At 45.9% G+C, this 6,538-nt stretch overlaps 1 protein-coding gene across 14 annotated transcripts in view; it reads left to right on the top strand.

Moving 5' to 3' along the window:
- The first annotated feature begins 4,478 nt into the window (after nt 1-4,478).
- CEP131 (centrosomal protein 131) overlaps nt 4,479-6,538 on the top strand; it is a 30,420-nt gene continuing 28,360 nt past the window's right edge. For 3 of the 14 annotated variants that reach the window (XM_083596313.1, XM_083596314.1, XM_083596305.1), the window contains exon 1: nt 4,724-5,177. The gene's annotated coding sequence lies outside the window, so the exon portion shown is untranslated. Of the gene's footprint in view, nt 4,671-4,712; nt 5,178-6,538 lie in introns of those variants that run through there. The other 11 variants (XM_083596311.1, XM_083596308.1, XM_083596312.1 and 8 more) reach the window with 9 other exon arrangements.

Genomic DNA, 6,538 nt, shown 5'->3' with positions numbered 1-6,538 from the left:
TATCTGCCCGAAGCCCGGGGCGCGCTACTCAGCGCGCTTCGGGATGCAGGCAGCTCTCCGGAAGCCTTGGGAGACCGGCGCGACTTCCCGACCCCTCTCGCTCTCCAGGCTTCAGCGAAAGCCTGCATTTGCCCCATAGGACGCACACATTTCCCCTTCACTTTTGGAGGGGGAAAAGTGCGTCCTATAGGGCGAAAAATACGGTAAGCCCTGCCTTTGGATTTCCTACCACCAGTATTAATAGTAAGCAATACTGTTGAGATGAATTCATACAACAGGCGCATGCCGCTATCAGTAGATATGTTTCTCAAGACATCATTTACACTCAGAATGACTTTGGTGTGTGTGTTTTTTTAAGGAGCCCTGGGCAAACTATTGACAGACACTTAAAATTGAACGGGGGGTGGTTTTAGGTGTTTTCTCCAAAGTCAAATAGAACCTACCCATCTTCTCTTGTATGCACTCCCATCTGCTCCAGAGCATTGGGGGAATCACAGGACAGGTTTGGATAGCATGGGGTCAGGAAGAAGGAGGTGCAGTTGTATAGTGCAAGCAGAAGTCCTTGCATGAACAGGACAATTTAGTTGGATGCAACCCACAGCGGTTGGTGACGTCACAGGCATCTTCCAATAGGTCCCCACAACATTAATGCGACCACCCTTCTCACAGGAAAATACCTTGTGATGAATGTTCCTGCCAAGTTAACAATTACTTTTCCAGCAACTCCCTTTGAGAAACAGTGGCTTGCTGATAACAGGGGTTCTAGCTGGGGTTTCACCATCTCAGTGGGTTACTGATGTTTGCAGTCCGCCCTGTCTAGAATTGGCTTATTGAAGAATGGCATACCTTACACTTCCCCCTTACAAAACAAGAAAAAAGTTGAAACTCTAGAGACCAGGATTAACCTTGCCTTAGTCAGGTTCTTTAAAATGTACACGAAACAAAACACATTCTCCAGATCTGCAGTTTCCATTAGTAACCGAGGATCATTTTACAGTACAAGATGTTTTTAAACATCTCCTTCTGTGAGCTACTGGTCAAGGACAGGCTCAATATTTGCAGCAAAGGAGAAATAATCTAAAACCAGAAAAATACTTCTGAGATCTTCATTATAATATGGCACGGCTTTCTGTTTCCTTTTGGTCAGTAATTGGCCCGGTACCTTAACTAGGCAGCCTGGCTTCTGTTCTTGCCATGTTTCACCCCCTTGCCTAACTTTATCTACAACTAGCTGTCTGCCTTCCCCTTTACTTTGTACTCAGTTGCCCTTTTTCAAATAGGCATATATATATTTATATCCCTTGCAAATGTGCTGGCATCGGTGAGAAGAGGGCTTGCTTTACTGTTGTTTACTGGCTACGCACAAAATAACTAAAAGCTGTACCATTACAGTAAAAATGCTGAATGGATGGACCAATGATTTGGTCTTGCGTTTTGGCTCTTTTGTAGAACTAGAATTGTTTTAGTGAGGTTCCTCTTTATTGATAAGGCGAGTCTGGTTATTTCCAGCCAGAAACGATATTGCTTTAGGGAAATGTGACCCCTTGAGCAGGTCAGGCAACTCTGAATCCATGTGAAAAGAATGTAAAGGCCTCTTTGTTCTGTGGCATTTAACTTGATGAAGATTCAGTTCTCATTAGCATTGATGGCGCAGCTGCCGTTTCTTAAAAAGCATACTACTTTTCCCTCTGAGAGCACACCTGTCCTGACTTTGTGTGCTATCAACCACTCTGAAAGGGATTTAGGGGGGAGTGTGTGTGTGTGTGTGTGTGTGTGTGTGTGTGTGTGTGTGTACACAAAGTCCTTTATAGAAAGTACCCCTCTTCTCATCAAGCCTAAGGTTGAACTGCTTAAGTGGAATCTGTCTGGCACTCAAGGTGCTGGCCTGTTATGAATTGTGCTATGCTGTATTTGTTCATTTTGCTGGGCAACCAATGTGTAACTGATCCATATTATTTCTTGGTTTAATCAGGACCCTCAAATCTATTGGTCACCCTGCCTTGAGGCAAGCCAGAAACAGGCACGCTGCAATCTGATCCTAGCCATGTTTACTCAGAAGTAAATCCCACTGCATTTGCATGGGTTTTCCCCCAAATAAATGTGTATCAGATGGCAGCTTTAATATTCCCTCCACACAACTTGATCTAGCATTGACTCCAAAGGTCTGGACCATTTCATCCCACCTGCATCCAGTTTTTTTTCAATGTCCCCACTAGCTGTGTAATATAATCCTGCTTTGATGCTTATCTCCTGTTTTCCTTCTTTTGCTCTTAATGCTCTAACTATCCCTATTTGTCACAGCTGTTCCTTCAGTTGGTGCACATAGGGATGCTCACAGGAGAGGGAGGTAATAAACGTTGCATTGTATCTGAGAAGAACCACACTTATGCCGTTTGGTGTTCCTAAATCCACTGAAACCAATAGGCTTAAGCAAAACTAACCTTGCATAGGATTGGGTTGAAATTTTATAAAACATGGAAACACAAGCAATGGAATGCAGATTGCAGCTGAGAGCACACACTAGATTTATGATCAGCACTATGTTTGGCTTCTGTTGAGTGTGTATGAAAAGTGTTCTGCCCTGTCCCAAAATGGGGTGGATTAAGTATTCCCCGTCTCTCTTATTTCCCCTGTTATTTTGAGAACTCTTACAGGATTGCTGCTGTTTTAACCCAGCAGGGTTAAGAATAAAGCATAAGCTATGCCTGTTGGCAGGCAAAAATGACAATACAAAAACTCATGTGCTGTTCCAAACATCAAAATGCACCTTGCATAAAAGGCATGTAGATTATTATGTAATGTGTGGCTCTGGAATAAGTGTAAATAGCTGTTAGAACAGGCACTGGTAGATGTTGCAGCCGGGGTACTGGAAGTATACAGGGTAAGGGAAGTTTATTTAAACGGTGTGATCATTCTGTTACATAGTTTTGATCTGAACGTGAGACAACATACGCAATTGAATTCAGAGAGTTCCCATCACCAAGGACCTGATTCCAATCCAAAGGCTTGCCAGAGGCAAGATGCGTAAATTTTACAATTTGTAAAACAGATGCCTAGAATTTATATTCTAAAGAACTGTAACTAAAATTTCCCTACCTCCCACTCCCCAACTTGCTACTTTTCCAAATGCAGGGTGGGTTTGTTTTAATGGAAAAGCCCTAGCTTGTAGTGGTGCAGCCCAAGCCAAGGGTTGCTGCCACAGTGAGAACTAAACTGAAGTGATGCTAATTTCAGGGATGACTCAGACCAGTTAAATTATGTCTGTTCATGCATCCTATCATGGTCTCCTTTGCTGGGCTGGTTTTGTACCTTTTAATCCACCCACAATACTGCCATTGAATATCCTTTCTCATTTAATACTTCACGTTGTGAGCATTAGCATAGCATTTGTGGATATTCTGGTCCTACCTTCAGCTGGCAGTTAGAAGTCAAGCTTACTCACTGCCTAACAAGGCTACCAAAAGCACCCTTCACACCTCGTCTCTTAGGCATGGCTGCAATAGTGTTGAGATTACTTGGGGACCAAGAAGCTGGCTGAGCATGTGATGCTGCCTTAAATGGGCATGCATTGCCATCACCTTTGAAAAAGAGATTGGGTATTTATTTGATCAGCTCCATACGTTTCAAGAACAGTCCACCATGAAATATAAAACAGCTACAGAGACAAAAAAAAAAGGACGGATACGATCAACTTAATTAAGTTTCCTAATTCATTTACATGAATGCGTTCATTCGTTCAAATGGATTCAGCCGTGTGGTTACGATGACCAACCGCCATGCCACACGATCCCTGGGAGGGAAGGGATGCAGATTGCATTGCAAGCCAGCAATCGCTGGTGTTTTGGTCCCAAACCTCGTATGCATGAGCAGCCTGTACTGAAAAAATAAATAAAAATACTGCTGTCGGTTGTGGGAATGGGCTTCCTCTTCCCAGCGCTGGTTAAAAGTATTATTGCTGCCACGATGTTGACTAGCAACACGCATGGCAGTGGCTGCAGAAGCAGCAGTCGCTTTAAGGCAAGAAAAAGGAGCCTGCCTGGGGCTTGGATCTCACAACAACAACAACAATAATAATAAAATTTTATTTATACCCCACCCTTCCCGCTTCAAAAACCGGGCTCAGGGCAGCTCACAACAAATTTAGAACACTTAATTGTAAAAGCAGCATAAAATACAGTATAAAAGCATGAATAACAATAAAATTCAGAAATCAATTTAGGGGAAATAAGCATTAGATAATCGCCAGGGCTAGCTGGCTGAATTGGTCCTACTTGGGCCAGCGAGGAGGCCAGAGGAGAATTAGCTGAGCGGGTAATCTTCATAAAAGGGGAGGGGGAGGGAAGAAAAGGGAAATAAAAGATCAGGCAAGAGACGGCAACGGGGGGAGCCCTGGAAATTGCAACCAGGGTTCAGAGGGAGACCCCCGTTGGAAAGAGCGAAGGGGGAAAATACCCAACAGGGAGGAAGTGCCTGATCTGGTTGCAGGACTAAGTCGGGGGTCGTCGCCTTTGTGGTGCAAGCCCCTCCTCCTCCTCTACACGCTTCTCCCCCCCCCCCCCCACAGCCCGCAAACGTCTCTCTCTCTCTCTCCTCGCGGGTCTCCCGCCCGCCGCCTTTCTTGCGCCCTCAACCTAGCCCCGGTGCCGGCAGAAGGACAAGTCGGCCAGCCGGTAAGGAGCCGGGCCTCTCCAAACTCTGGCCAATGCCGTGGCAAAGCGGAGGCGGGCCTCCCCTTCGCACTAAGTTCGCGTGTGCGTCTCACGGTGGCGGCGGCTGCCGCTACGTCTTCCGCTGGTCTCCCTCGCTCTCTTTGCCGGGCCGTGGACTGGAGTCGCAGCCTCAGCATCAGGGGGCGGGAATTTCCCATAATGCTCTAGGCGGGCGGCCCGGGGGATGAGCGGGCATTGCGTCTGAGAATGACCCCAGCGCAGGACTAGGCCCCTACATCATAAAAGTGGGGCAGAAAGTGGGGGGGGAGCAGCCGCCTCCGGGGGCCATTTTTTTGGGGGGAGAGGTGTAGATAGAAAACCCCCCTCGGTTTAAGGCTAGGCCTTCCTCTCAGCCCAACAGAGCCTGTGTGGAAGCGGGGCCGGGGGGGGGGGGGCGGCGGCTCTCGCCATCATCACCTGAACCACCAGCGAGAAGGAGGAGGTTCGTTTTTTGGGTACCTGCGTGAGGTAAGTGTGTGTTAGAGAGCCATTTGTGATATAGAGGGGGGCCAGACAGTAGCCATCCTCTCTCTACCCCGCCTCCAACCCCGCCACTCTGCAGGCTGCTGCACGTTTGCATTGTTTTGTAGAGTCGTGCCTGAGCTGGCTTCAAACCCCAGGCTTTTGCAGAGCCCCTGGCCCTGTAAGCTTGCATCTTGGGATGGTGCTTCTTTGCAACTGTTAAAAAAGCACTGTGACAAGGAGGAGGAGCTAGAACTTGTTTTGGATGCCTTTCCCTTCCTCTTTGGAGAAACAAGCAACTCTTCCCCACCCGTTTCTAGTATTTTGGGAAGGCACCAGAAAGGTGAATGTTGCTCCCGATCCTGTCTCTCCAGCATCCCTTTTAGGGACTAGTCTGCTGCTCTGAAGTTTCTCTCCTTTGGATTTTTCAGCGTGAGATCTGGTGTTAAGCACTATGCACCGTGCCGCAAGATGTTTGTGTACTCCAGGGTGCATGATTCATATAGGCTCACTCGTGTTGTTAGGAAACAGCGGCCTTCTTGAAGAGGCACCAGCCTTATGCAAATACAGTAGTTCAGGTATATCTAATGTAAATAGCATCAGGCTTGGGGAAAAATTACATTTTAGGTGCCCAGGTTTCAAGCCCCAACCCCTTCTAAATCCTTTCTTTGCCGCATTTGCTATGTTTACTCTAGTAGGCATAAGAAATGCTTCCAGGTTAAAAGAATGCATCACTGGAACACTATAAGTTCTTTGTTATTGGGTAAATAGGGTGATACCTAAAATCCGGCTGACCACTATGAGGAGCATCGTTGAAATTGCCTCATTCAGGTACTTTAGTGCCAAATTTGTCATACAGACGACAGGAGTATTGAACTTTCAAGACACCGGTAAATGAAAGTGAAAAGTAAACAATGAAACTGTGTAACTAAACAGATTGTATGAAGCTTTTCATTCGCCTTGAATGATATCAAACCTGACCACACTTTAGCAGTTTCATCCTGTCATGTTTGCTGCCTTGAATCTTAACACTGTTTCTCTAATGAAATAGCTATGAGCTGCCTAGTTGCTGGTTTCACCCATATCAATGGGGTGTGTGTCTATGGTTTCCATAGAGAGGTTTGTGTTTATCTTTCCTGGGCCAACGTATTTGCAATTGAAAGCACTTGTAGGGAAATAGGTGTGTGGATGGGCAGTTTCTTTGTTAAGAGACAAATCAAGTAAGGCTAATCTAATATGATGTGTGTGTGTGTGTGTTATAAAATGAGAACATTTATCAGAATAGATTAATTTACTAGGAGAGGATTGGAGGATGGGAAGCTATAACTGGTAGAATTATGTACCCCTCTATGCACTAGTTTGCTGGG

The sequence above is a fragment of the Podarcis filfolensis genome (genome assembly GCF_964270895.1).
Source record: "Podarcis filfolensis genome assembly, chromosome: 2".
In the NCBI taxonomy this organism is placed as follows: domain Eukaryota; kingdom Metazoa; phylum Chordata; class Lepidosauria; order Squamata; family Lacertidae; genus Podarcis; species Podarcis filfolensis.
This window is presented reverse-complemented; position numbering and strand designations above follow the sequence as displayed.